General features: G+C 43.8%; 1 protein-coding gene across 3 annotated transcripts in view; it reads right to left on the reverse strand.

Moving 5' to 3' along the window:
* Window positions 1–12,773, reverse strand: part of LOC145994027 (uncharacterized) — a 358,614-nt gene that overhangs the window by 61,433 nt on the left and 284,408 nt on the right. The gene's annotated exons all lie outside the window — the stretch shown is intronic.

Consider the following 12,773-nt stretch of genomic DNA (forward strand, 5'->3'; position numbering starts at 1 on the left):
TACCCGGTGGAGGTACAGAGTGGTTCGTACCACTTTAAACTGTAGGCCTAGTCCCGATTAACCTTACTGTGCATAAAGTGGACTTAAAGCACCAACTCAATCAATCAATTAAGAGTCGTGACGGTCCAGTCGGTAGGGCATCTTACTACCACCCGGGAGAACCGAGTTTGATTCCCGAAGTGGGTGACTTCAAGGTGGAAGTCCCTACATGGAGTGGGTCTCTGGTTGATCATCCAAATACCGGTTACCACCCGGGGGCGAAGACGACCAGAGCATGGTGCTGATCACATCAATCCCCCCCCATTATGCGTCCACATGTTGGAATGTGTAGCTTATATAGGCCTACATGTACAGTGGGATCCATGAATATTACCGTGCAAATCGTCCATCACCATGTTCGAGCACTTTATTTGATCCAATATGAGCTTCACGAATTAAAAGAAAACTCAAAACAAGCTGTTGACAACTTCTGCACCAGCATACATAAAAATCCATCGCTTAAAAACACATAGGATGTAAGAGAAAAATTAATGAAAATAGTCATGGACAATTTGCACGGTAATACTCATGGATCCCACTGTACATACACGCACATTATATAACTCCACAATGACAGCGCAAGGATAACATGAATGTGGATGTAGATGATGGCGGGAACAATTTCTGGGAAGGGGAGGACAGTCGCATTTAGTAAACACACGATACGCAAAAGGGGCTCTGATGTAGAATCCCAGACAACAGTGGCGGCGACGAGACCCGATACCCTGATCAGATGTATACAAGTCTGGACTTGGCTGTAATATGTGAATTTATATCAACATTAGCTTTTGCCCTTCCCAGAAAAGAATACCACAGACTGCGGCAACGTCATCATTACGTTGCAATTCGGTCCAAACCACGCAGTTCCGTGTGTATTGAGAGCGAGCTGAGTGATGGATTCAAGATATCGCTACAGGAGTAACTGTTACCATGCGAGTGGAGAGGCAGAAAAGTGAAGTAGAATAAAAGGAGAATCGACACAACAAACAAAGAACAAATGCAGATTGGGATAAAATTGAAGCAAGACACGCGCATGCGCTGAAAAAAAAAATTACGACAGCTTGCCAGGAGATAATCTGACAGCATGGTAATTATCAGGCGCACAATATCAAAAGCCTATTTATTCACCGATGACGTCAACTCCCGACCGAAACAATCGCTCCGGAGCAACACTCGAGTTTCCCGTCGATTTCCTGTGACGTATTGACAATCTGACGCTAATGACGCGAGAACCAACGGTCGCAATTAGACCGGTCGCTTTCGTAATTATCCGAGCGTCGGGACGCCCACTCCGCCGCAATTTTTAACAGAAACAACGGGGAAGATCAAAGAACAAAATCCAAATATGGTTCCGCCAGTTACGAGATTTCACATCGAAGGCCAGGTCGTTCGTTAGTGTAACGAGGTGCCCTCTGGGGATTTGAAAGCGCGATATTAAAAATATTTCGCTCCCAGATGTCGACACCAGCGCGTACCGCTACGTTTTTCCTTTTGAAATTGGCAAATGCCCTCCTCCCCTCCCACGCTACGCAACAGTTTGTAAGATAGACACTACACAAAAAAGCATTATTACAGGTAATACACAATACAATTAATTAATTAACCCGTGGCGCAAGGCCTACCTACCGACTGCCTACATTCGTAGCTTCCCAATTTCCTCACGATGGTAGGTGGTCACCGGTCCCATACACTGGCCGAAATGTCAGGGGGGGAAAGTTGTTAAGCTTCCCCCAGGAGACTCGAAGATGCGCGCGTTTCATAACTCGAGCGCAAAGCCTCACGCTTAGACTTCTTAACAATAGAGGGCCTCCCCGATGGTGTAGTGGTAACGTTGTCGCCTTGTAACCAGTCAGTGTTGCCACATGAAGGGAAATTTCCCTTTTGCAGGGAAAATTCGGACCGAATCCTTAGTCAAAAGGGAATTTTGATGAAAAATACCACAATTCGAGGGAAATTTTAAGACGACTTACTCTACGCTATTACAGTTTATATTAATTTCCAATTTCATATCCACATCTTAATACTTTTGATTTCTTTTCCGTTCCTTCTTATTCTTATCCTTTGAATATAAGCCTGTATCTATTTATACATGTGTTGCTTTTATGCATCTTTGGATAATAGTAACGATGAGGATGAACGATTTAATGGTTGCCGACCAGGACTCAAATTTGGGACATCTGGCAAAATAGCGATGAAGGTGACGTGTATGCGAAAAATTTGTTTAATATTTTTTTTATTTATTTGAAATTGACCAACGTAAATACTACTACTGCTGCTACCATCACCATAACTAATAATAATAATAATTACAACTTCTGCTGCTACAACTTATTATTATTATGTGAAGGGAAAAATTGGTCCGAAAAGGGAAATTTTGACTCTGAGAAAGGGAAATTGTGCCCTCATATTGTGGCAACACTGTAACCCGTTCCGAATAGGCCACCTGCGCATAAAGTACTCAAAACTCAAAATCTGGCGCCGTGATTGAACCCAGGAACCAAGTTGGCAACATAAAATTGCTTTCACTAAACCAACGTCTAAATAATACACACACACATTTCGGCTCTCTATAAAAACGCTGAAACATGTTTAACATTCTGGGTAAGTACTTTTAAATCAAAGACCAAAAGCATATAAACATAGGCCGCCCGGCACGCTCCGACAAACGCCTAACCCAGCTGTGCTTTGTTCCACACGATGTGCTCCGTCGCTTATCGACCCAGCGGCAAGTTCAAGGAGAGGGAAAGAGGACACCCCTCAGCAGATAGGGGTAAATAAAGGGGAGGGGAGTGTTCCAGTTGCCATGCGACTTCCGATTTGAAAAAAAGAAAAGCGCTCCGCCGGCTTGAGCCTTCACGAAAACATCCCCGAGGGGCTAATGCGATCAAAAAGTGCCTTATTTTGTGTAATTAGAAGCAGTGGCGTATTTATACTTCATAATTGAGGATAGGTCTCCAGTCTACAAATTGTAAGATTGTGTTGTAGTTGTATCTTTGGAATTTATTCTGTCGAAAAGTGACGATAAGGGAAGGAGTCGAGGAAATTCTGAAAGGGGGTCTGTAACAGTAAACGTAAAGTTCCCCTTGTACTTTGCACCATGCAATATGTGATCATCATCCCACAATCTTTCCCCCCCCCCCCCCATCTCCCCGGATTTCCTCCAAGTATCCATTTGAGGCTGGGCAAACTTCAGAGCCGCTTTACATCACTCACCCCGTGTCTCCAGCGTGGCAGTGAAGAGGCCATACCGACTAGACTACCGTGGTTCAAGTAACAGTGAAAGTAGCTGTTAATTTCGTCCCTTATTTTTTTTAAAAAAAGCAGTAGCGTCAAAGGTAATTGCGTTAGGGTTACCCACTTCCAAGAGAAACCGAGTCGGGGTTACCCACTTGGAAAAGTAACCGCGTCGGGGTTACCCACTTGGAAAAGTAACCGAGTCGGGGTTACCCACTTGGAAAAGTAACCGAGTCGGGGTTACCCACTTGGAAAAGTAACCGAGTCGGGGTTACCCACTTGGAAAAGTAACCGAGTCGGGGTTACCCACTTGGAAAAGTAACCGAGTCGGGGTTACCCACTTGGAAAAGTAACCGAGTCGGGGTTACCCACTTGGAAAAGTAACCGAGTCGGGGTAACCCACTTGGAAAAGTAACCGAGTCGGGGTTACCCACTTGGAAAAGTAACCGAGTCGGGGTTACCCACTTGGAAAAGTAACCGAGTCGGGGTTACCCACTTGGAAAAGTAACCGCGTCGGGGTTACCCACTTGGAAAAGTAACCGCGTCGGGGTTACCCACTTGGAAAAGTAACCGAGTCGGGGTTACCCACCTCCAAGAGTAACCGCGTCGGGGTTACCCACTTGGAAAAGTAACCGAGTCGGGGTTACCCACTTGGAAAAGTAACCGAGTCTGGGTTCCCCACTTTCAAAAGTAACCGAGTCGGGGTTACCCACTTGGAAAAGTAACCGCGTCGGGGTTACCCACTTGGAAAAGTAACCGCGTCGGGGTTACCCACTTGGAAAAGTAACCGAGTCGGGGTTACCCACTTGGAAAAGTAACCGAGTCGGGGTTACCCACTTGGAAAAGTAACCGAGTCGGGGTTACCCACTTGGAAAAGTAACCGAGTCGGGGTTACCCACCTCCAAGAGTAACCGCGTCGGGGTTACCCACTTGGAAAAGTAACCGAGTCGGGGTTACCCACTTGGAAAAGTAACCGAGTCTGGGTTCCCCACTTGGAAAAGTAACCGCGTCGGGGTTACCCACTTGGAAAAGTAACCGCGTCGGGGTTACCCACTTGGAAAAGTAACCGAGTCGGGGTTACCCACTTGGAAAAGTAACCGAGTCGGGGTTACCCACTTGGAAAAGTAACCGAGTCCGGGTTACTCACATCCAAAAGGAACTGCGTTACAATTAATTGTTAACGTGACTACTAAACACTGCCATTGACGTTCGCTTAGACGCCTGCATTCCGTGACAAACTTTATTTGCACTCAAAACTTTATTTTAATTCAAAAGAGACCAAAACAATATGCTGCGAGCATCTCTTATTATATATGGTGACCACAGACAACGTCCCTTTGAACACGAACACACGTTCCAGATAGAAAATTGAATCCCACAAAAAGCTGACTTCCAAAAACCCTAGCCATCCTCGTATTTTACAAGCACCGAATGACGGAAACATCCTGCTAGCTTTATCCCAGGCAGCGAACACATGGACCTAAGAGAGGAGAGGGGAAGGGGATGATGAAATTTAATGCTTTCCGGTGTAGAGGGCACGCCTACAAAAAGACAAAAAAAAAAAAAAAGAGCAGACCATTACGATAACAAAATAGCGGTGGGAAGAGAGGTGGAATTGCGAAACACATTATGCATGATTTATAACTGGTGTTCCCACCAATTTGGCACGTGACCAAAACATCTGGAAAAAATATGCTTTTTTGTTTTGTATGTATTGGGAATGGCCAGCTGGGTGCTCCCAATTACAAACTCAACCGTGGAATTTTATATATTCGGTCATTTGCGTCCGTATTTTTGTTACGATATTTTCCACGGTTGCATTGAGACAATCCTACCGTGAACAGAGCGTCGGCATTTTCTCGTTTTTTGTTTGAGGAAGGCAAAAGTTCCACCAACTGTGGAAAAGGAGGACGGACGCCGACGGAGTGGTTAGCACAGCGCTATACGACGCCAGGTAAAGTATTATGGACGATATCATAAAACTGCTATGTATCCATTCTTACGTAACATTGAGCGTTTTCTAACACGTTGGGTGATGAGCAGATATTGAGGTTGCAGATGAGCAAGGAACGGTGTATTACATTGTGCTGTGGAAAATAGTTTATGATACTAGAATAACATAAGAAAAAATACAAAAAAAAATATTTATGAACAACTACTACAAAATTAGAAATTGAATTTTTGAGCCTCTCACACTTTAATAATATCTTAAGTACTGGAGAGTTGCCGTGAATGTGCCTATAGGTTAAGGAGAAAGCAGGACGTATGCGATTGCAATCAGTGTAAATTCCCCGCATTGCCACACGTATTACCAACCCTCGCTTCATTAGAACAATGTTAAATATTACGTCTCTGCTATGTACGGTTGCCTAACTTCATTATGATACACACACTTGGCACTGACTAAAAAGAGACGACGATGCATTAAAGAACGCCGCACACTTAGGCGACGCAGGGGTAGGATTACATAGTTGATTGCATCACCCACACGCTACCTTCGATCGGTTACGGTTGAAGACGGCTGTTGACGGAGCGATTCATTTGGTTTATTTTAATTTCGCTTTTCTGCCACACTTTGGTTAATCGGGACTGGACCTACAGTTTAAAGTGGGATCCGAAACACTGTGCAATGTGCCTCCACCGAGTATCGAACCCGGGACTCCTTGATTCGAAGGCAACGTTTTACTGGTTACTTTTTAGAAGTAATATCGTTCATTAACTTGCGATTCATTGCTGAATCCAGAACTGGCCACTTTACTTGGCCAGGATACTATTCATTTTGCAAAACCAAATTCCCTCACTTTTCCAAGATTTCCAGGTATTGTAAATAACCTTTAAGACCTTTTGAGGAATTAATCCAGGAATGAGAAAAAGGAAAACTTTTATACAAAACGTTCCCAAAAAAGAAACCAGTTAGGAGTCAAAAAGTTAAATGTGTTTTCAGTGTCCAATCCTGGCAAAAAAAAATTTGCCTCATTTTTCACGGCTTCAAACATTTTTACAAAATTCAGACTTTTCCCTGTCGGCAGAACAAAGACTCATTCCTTACCTAATCCAGAAACCAACAACATCGTGATATGATCGTACACATTTGTGTGTGGTGCGTGTGTAATGTTTGTACACGTGGTTCAGTTGAATAGGAAGTACAGTAACTTGCAAGACGTTGCTTTCTTATGGGTACTTTCCCCAACTATGGTGCGAGTATATGAAAGTATTTAAAGTCTGTGGTGCACCACGGGCGCGTTCAGCTATTCTTGGAATCACCGCTGTATCCACCGATACTCATCCCTGCAACTGCTGGGAGTTTCAAGTTTAGCGATTGTAGTACGTGGCACCAGGCCAGGGTCGTCACTGTAAGAGATTTTCGCGTGAAGTCCTTTTGGAGATGAATTTCTCAAGATGCGATACAAAAGTGAGCTGAATTTCTGGGAAAGCTACATTTCTCAAAAGACGAGAGAGAAAAAAATATGTGATAGAGAGAAAAGAAGAAAAACAAGACAGAGAAGGAGGAGATAACGAGTTAGATAGAGGGAACAAATAGATAACGGAATAGAGAGGAAAGAATAAATATAACGAGATAGAGGAAAATACGAATTAGAGAAGGAGTAGAAAGATAAGAGAGAAGGAAGACATAACGAGATAGAGAGAGGGAGAAAGAAAGATAACGAGATAGAGAAGGAAGAGATAATGAGGTAAACAGGAAGAGAGATAACGAAATAGAGAGGGAGAAAGAAAAATAACGAGAGAAGAAGGAAGAGATAACGTCATAGAGGAAGAAATTTAACGAGAGAACCTGGGTCTCTCGTGTGACAATGACCTCACGTCTTTATACAGTATTCGGCAGAACATAGATAAAGAATGTGTCACGAATTATATGAACTTTGGTCGAATCAGAAAAATAAAAAAATCAGTTGTGTTTTCTTCAGATTACATCGTTATGACTTTGGTTAGGGAATTGGATGCTTCGTAGAGGAAAACAGACATTATTTGTACCCTCCCATCTGCCAGGTATGTAATGTTTTTTTTAAGTGTTCGGCACATTCGATTTTAATATTCTCAGATGAACTTAACCTTCCCAACTGTTTATCTTCCATGCTGGGAGATGACAGTATTTTAACCATTTTTTTTTTAGATTTTTGAGGAGTACACGCCTTTTACGTGTATGTGATGAAGTTTTTAGTACCATACCTTTTCAATGTGTCGTGTCTGTGCAGGTCCCTTTACAACCTTGCACTTTGACCATTCTCAAGGGGGCTCTTTCAGTGGCGTGCCCAAGGGTGGGTTGGTGTGGGATATAACCCTCCCCTTTGGCCCAGTATTCCTAAAAAAAAGACCGTCAAAGGTAGAAAAATATGACAAAATGAGGGCTGACTACCAAGAAAAGGTATACATAACCACTCCCTTTCGAAAATCCTGGGCACGCCACTGGGCTCTTTACATCCCCTTTTTTAAGGTAAGGATTTTAGATAAGTGTGCAAAATGGCCAAGTGTGCCGACGGATCCAAAAATCTGAATTCACTCACACCCTTTCGAACGAGAGAAAAAGAGCTCAGAAATTTTGTAAAAGGTGATAAGACGTTTTGGACGAAAGTTTATACTTCTTTTTATAATTTTCAGCTTTGTCAGGTTACTGAGGGTTTGTAATCCATACTCTCCACCCCCGGACACCCTGTGCGTGCGACAGAACAAAGAATAGTGAAGGAGGTAGGTTAGGCAGAGATTGAAGTGTAAATTTGTCTGGGGGGGAGGATACTCCTCTACCTCGAGGACTGGAGCTTGGCAGAGAAACAGTGGCGTGCCCAAGGGGGTGTTGGTGGGGGTTATAACTCCTCCCTTTGGCCCAGTATTCCTAAAAAAAGAATATCACAAAAGCACGAAATCCTGGGTACGCCACTGCAGAGAAACAACCATCGCCACCCTCGAACAACCTGAACTATCCTAAAATACTTTCCCTCCCTGGAGACGCATAAGTAATTTCGCACGAAAAACAAATGAAAACAAAGGACACGTACACAGCGGCAAGCAAGCGTGAGCACATTATGAGATACAACATGGGTCGTGAAGCAGGTTCTGGGTTGGTAAAGGCGAGGGAATGAGCTCTACAGTAATACGAAAACAACATAGGGGTAAAACTATGCCGTTCAAGTCTACAAGTTTTAGTTCGGAAGCATGGCCGCTGCGCACGTTGTTGCTGTCCCCTTTCGGCGACTTCACAGACACGACCACCGCTGTCATGGTAACCGGGACAAAGCAACGCGAAGCGGGGGGAGCAAATTAAAAATTACGACCCCTCCCTCCCCACCCAGCTGCGAGAAAAACAAAAAATTATAAACACAATTTACATGCAGCATAACTTACTCTGCTCGTCTTCGAAAGAGTGGATCCCATATGCACGACGAACCTTCGCCGTTGGAGTCAAACCACTGCGACCAAAAAGGGCATTCCTACCGTGCATCACACACGAACACACACACGCGCACGCACTACACATACGCACTCAGAACTCGCGAAGGGGACGACGGGAAGGGTTGAAGCAGCAGTAGCAACATTGCGAAAAAAGTAAAAACAAAAAAAGCGTGCACGTGAATACGTCGCGTGCCAGCAAGGGGTGCGGGGGAGTGAGTTGCTTCATCTGAGTCAGGACGCCAGCCGCGAATCTGAGTCATTTCACGACCGAGAGTTGACGAACCTTGCCGAACGTCTCCGAACGTGTTCTCCATCTCCCCGATTTTTTTTTAACGTTTCACAGTGGGGGTGGGGAAGAGGAAAAAACGAAGCATCCAAGTAGGATAGCAGGGAAGCTAACCTTGGCGATTTAACACCGTCGATTCGAAAAATCAATAAAATCCCACCCTCGCTGTAGGAACGAGCTAATGTTCTGGCTAATTATTAGGAACAGTGGCGTAGAGACGCAGCTGTCTGTGGGGTGGTTGAATAAACACAGCGACCTGATAAAGCTAAAAGCCAAAGAATTTACACGTCTATTAGTTTCTATTAGTTCACAATCGTGGAGAAAAGTCAGCGACCAAAGACGGTGGAGAACAAGACGCTTCACCAGCATAGAAAAGCATTGTACGTAGTTTAGAAGCAGCCCAACAGATGTCTCTTGTCTCTTATCTTCGGCGTTATTCTTTCATCGTTCTAATACATTGTTAATAGTCTTCGAAAAGGAGGGATGAATGAACTCGCTCCCGCCTGGGAGAGACGGAGACAGAGAGAGAGAGAGAGAGAGAGAGAGAGAGAGAGAAAGTTCAGTTTCGAAACAGGTTTTAAGCACAAAAGCATGTAAAATGTACATTGTCAATCTGCCGCGCCGTCATTTCGTAGTAGCGTTAATCGTGACTCGGCTCTCTGGTAAAAGTCACTTTGAAGAAAAAGGTATCAGTCAAGGGTATCAATTTACCGACAAATCGCGGCATAACTATGATGATTCAATATAGTCAGCGATTCAGTTCATCTCTATTCTACTTCGTTAACGTTTTATTTTAATCGTCGCCAATATCGGTCACAACTAGAAAAGTGCCCAAAGTGAAATACAGGAACTTTTAATACGTTTCATACTATCTCACGTAAGAAAGCTGTGCAGTATTATGGCACATTTAAATAACATCGAATTCTAATGAAAAAAACAACAACTTTTCATTTGGTTATAAATTAGACAATTCAACTACACTCTTTTTAGCACTCTCTTCAATATACCTAGGTATTAGTATTACATTCTTCTAACTCGAATGTCACTATTTTCCGATGATACGATTTATATGAGAAGAGAGAAATAGGTAGATGAAATGGAAACGAGAGAGAAATGGGTAGATGAAATGGAAACGAGAGAGAAATGGGTAGATGAAATGGAAACGAGAGAGAAATGGGTAGATGAAATGGAAACGAGAGAGAAATGGGTAGATGAAATGGAAACGAGAGAGAAATGGGTAGATGAAATGGAAACGAGAGAGAAATAGGTAGATGAAATGGAAAGGAGAGAAAAATAGGTAGATGAAATGGAAACGAGAGAGAAATAGATGAAAGGGAAGGAGAGAGAAATAGAAACATGAAAGGGAAATAGAGAAATAGATGAAATGGAAAAGAGGAAGCGAGATGAAAAGGGAAAAATAGATAGATGAAATGGAAAGGAGAGAGAAAGCGATATGAAAGGGAAAGGAGAGAGAAAGCGATATGAAAGGGAAAGGAGAGAGAAAGCGATATGAAAGGGAAAGGAGAGAGAAAGAGATATGAAAGGGAAAGGAGAAACACCAAAGAAATAAAGAGAAACGAAATAAATAGAAGGAAGAGAAAGGAGAGAGAGAGATGACAGGGAAAGTACAGAGAGAAAGAGACCGAACGGAAACAAGAGAGATATGGAAGAAAAAGGAAAGTTCTATCTCCATAAAAAGAACATCAATATTAAGAGTATTGAGAATAAAAAAAGAACAAGCCAATGATCAACCAAAGTAGAGCGGTGCCACTCGAACATCTATAATAAAAACACAAGAGTAGACAAGTCATGGCCATTGAAACCAGAAACATCTTGATTACGAGCCCCCCCCCCCCCTTACAAGATCTGTAACACAAGTGACGAAATGAAACGCCCAGGTGAGACCTGAACTCGGAAACAATGGGAACCCGCAAGCGGAAATTAGAAGTGTTCCGGAAATAACATGGCATTGTCAGAGTTAATAAAAGTATATACGTTAAGATCTACATTCCACGATATACTGCGTTAAAATGACAAGCGGAAGTAGTTCGACTTTGTCGTTTCCACTACTTCCAGTACTTACTTTTTTTTCTAACTCCTGACAGTGAGACTAATTAGGGTATAAAATATGAATACCGTCCCTTATCTACCGGTGTTCTCCTTCCTGTGACAGTGCCAAGTATACATTATCGGAGAGTAACGAAAATACAGGTCTTTCTCTGGTATTTTCTGCACAAGCGAGTCTTGAAACTTCCGGCGACGGAATTTACTTGTATGCCAACCCACCCAAACAGGAACTGGCAAAGAAACTCGTATTTCTTTCTTCGAAAGCAAGGTACGACAGCTTACTTTCGTAGCATCCGCGGTGGAAACTTGGAACGGTGAGGCTGCAACACTGCCACAACAGCTGGAGCTAAGGGAGGCCGCAGGAAATAGAGGGTGGAAAACAAGGAGGTGCGGAAGTCAGAACACCAGACACAAGGGGAAAGTGTCTCGAACTGTGGAGCTGTTTTTTTCGGTCGGGAACGGACGGAGAAGCAAGTACAGAACGGCGACCTGCTCCAACGATTCGCTACAAAGTGTCTCGGGGGTTGCGGGCGCATGCGCGTGACCAGGCGGTGGCAGAGCATGACGAGGAATTCAGGTGGATCGGCGGTGTATTGTCGTCCCCCGGCATCGCGACCAGAAATTCATAATATCAGAGGGAAGTAACTGGGGAAGAGTTCCGTAACGTTCTGCTTTGTAACAGATTTTTCACAGGACAGTACTCTTTTTTTTTTGGGGGGGGGGGATAATATTGAGATCGACGATGTACCTTACAAAAAGCCTTGTGTCTGACTTCTTAATGGTTTACATGACGAATGCAACAGCTCTATTCATTCTCGCTTATATTTAATTCATCGATGGAGAGGGGTTGAGTGAGAAGTACAGACTGAATAGAGAACCACCCCACTCCATTGTGTTGTGGGACTCCTATTCCCGCTGGCTTCTCCAAAGGCGTGCTTGTAACGTCATCGCCTTGTAATCAAGGGGGTCCCGGGTTCGATACCCGGTGGAGGCAAATGGCACAGTGGTTCGGATCCCACTTTAAACTGTACGTCCAGTCGATGTGTGCATAAATAGAACAAAATCAATCCTATTTTCGCTTATCCAAAGAACGACAAGGTTCTATCTTTCTACCAGTTTAAATTACAATTCGCCGAACTACGTGGCGGAGTGGTTAGCAGAGCGTGCTATGATGGCAGGGATCCCGTGTTCGAATCCCGGCCTGGGAAATTTTTTGTGAGCATCCCTTCATCAATGCCATCCTATCATCACTCATCCTCATCGTCGCGATTAGCCATTCACAGAAAGACGACGCTAAATAACACGGAATAAATATGAGAGACAGTGAATAGGACATAAAACAAATAAATAAAGAGAGAAAAGACAGAACAGGAAAATCTATAAGAGAGTGGAGAACCTGCTGGTATCTATACGAACGGCGATGACATTAGGCGCGTGGCAGAAATTCGCGCTGTTGCCATGTCGGAGAACAACCTCGTGTGTTCGGAGGTTTAAGAGAACGAAAGATCTCGTTGTCTCTGTAATCCATGCGATACAAACGTACAGTATTTGCTCGAAAGGACAGGGACGACACGAAAGTATCCCGGAAAGAGGTCGGTCTGACGCTCGAACTAGGCAACGCAGCCCGGTTGACGTTGCCACACAGTGCGCGGGAACCAGCGTCTTTTGTTCCGCAGCCGTCTATTTTCATCGCCGTGCGTTTAGGTAGCGCAATACAGTACCCGTGACATCCAACTTCCAG

The sequence above is a fragment of the Lepisma saccharinum genome, chromosome 1 (genome assembly GCF_977018435.1).
Source record: "Lepisma saccharinum chromosome 1, izLepSacc3.1, whole genome shotgun sequence".
Lineage (NCBI taxonomy): Eukaryota > Metazoa > Arthropoda > Insecta > Zygentoma > Lepismatidae > Lepisma > Lepisma saccharinum.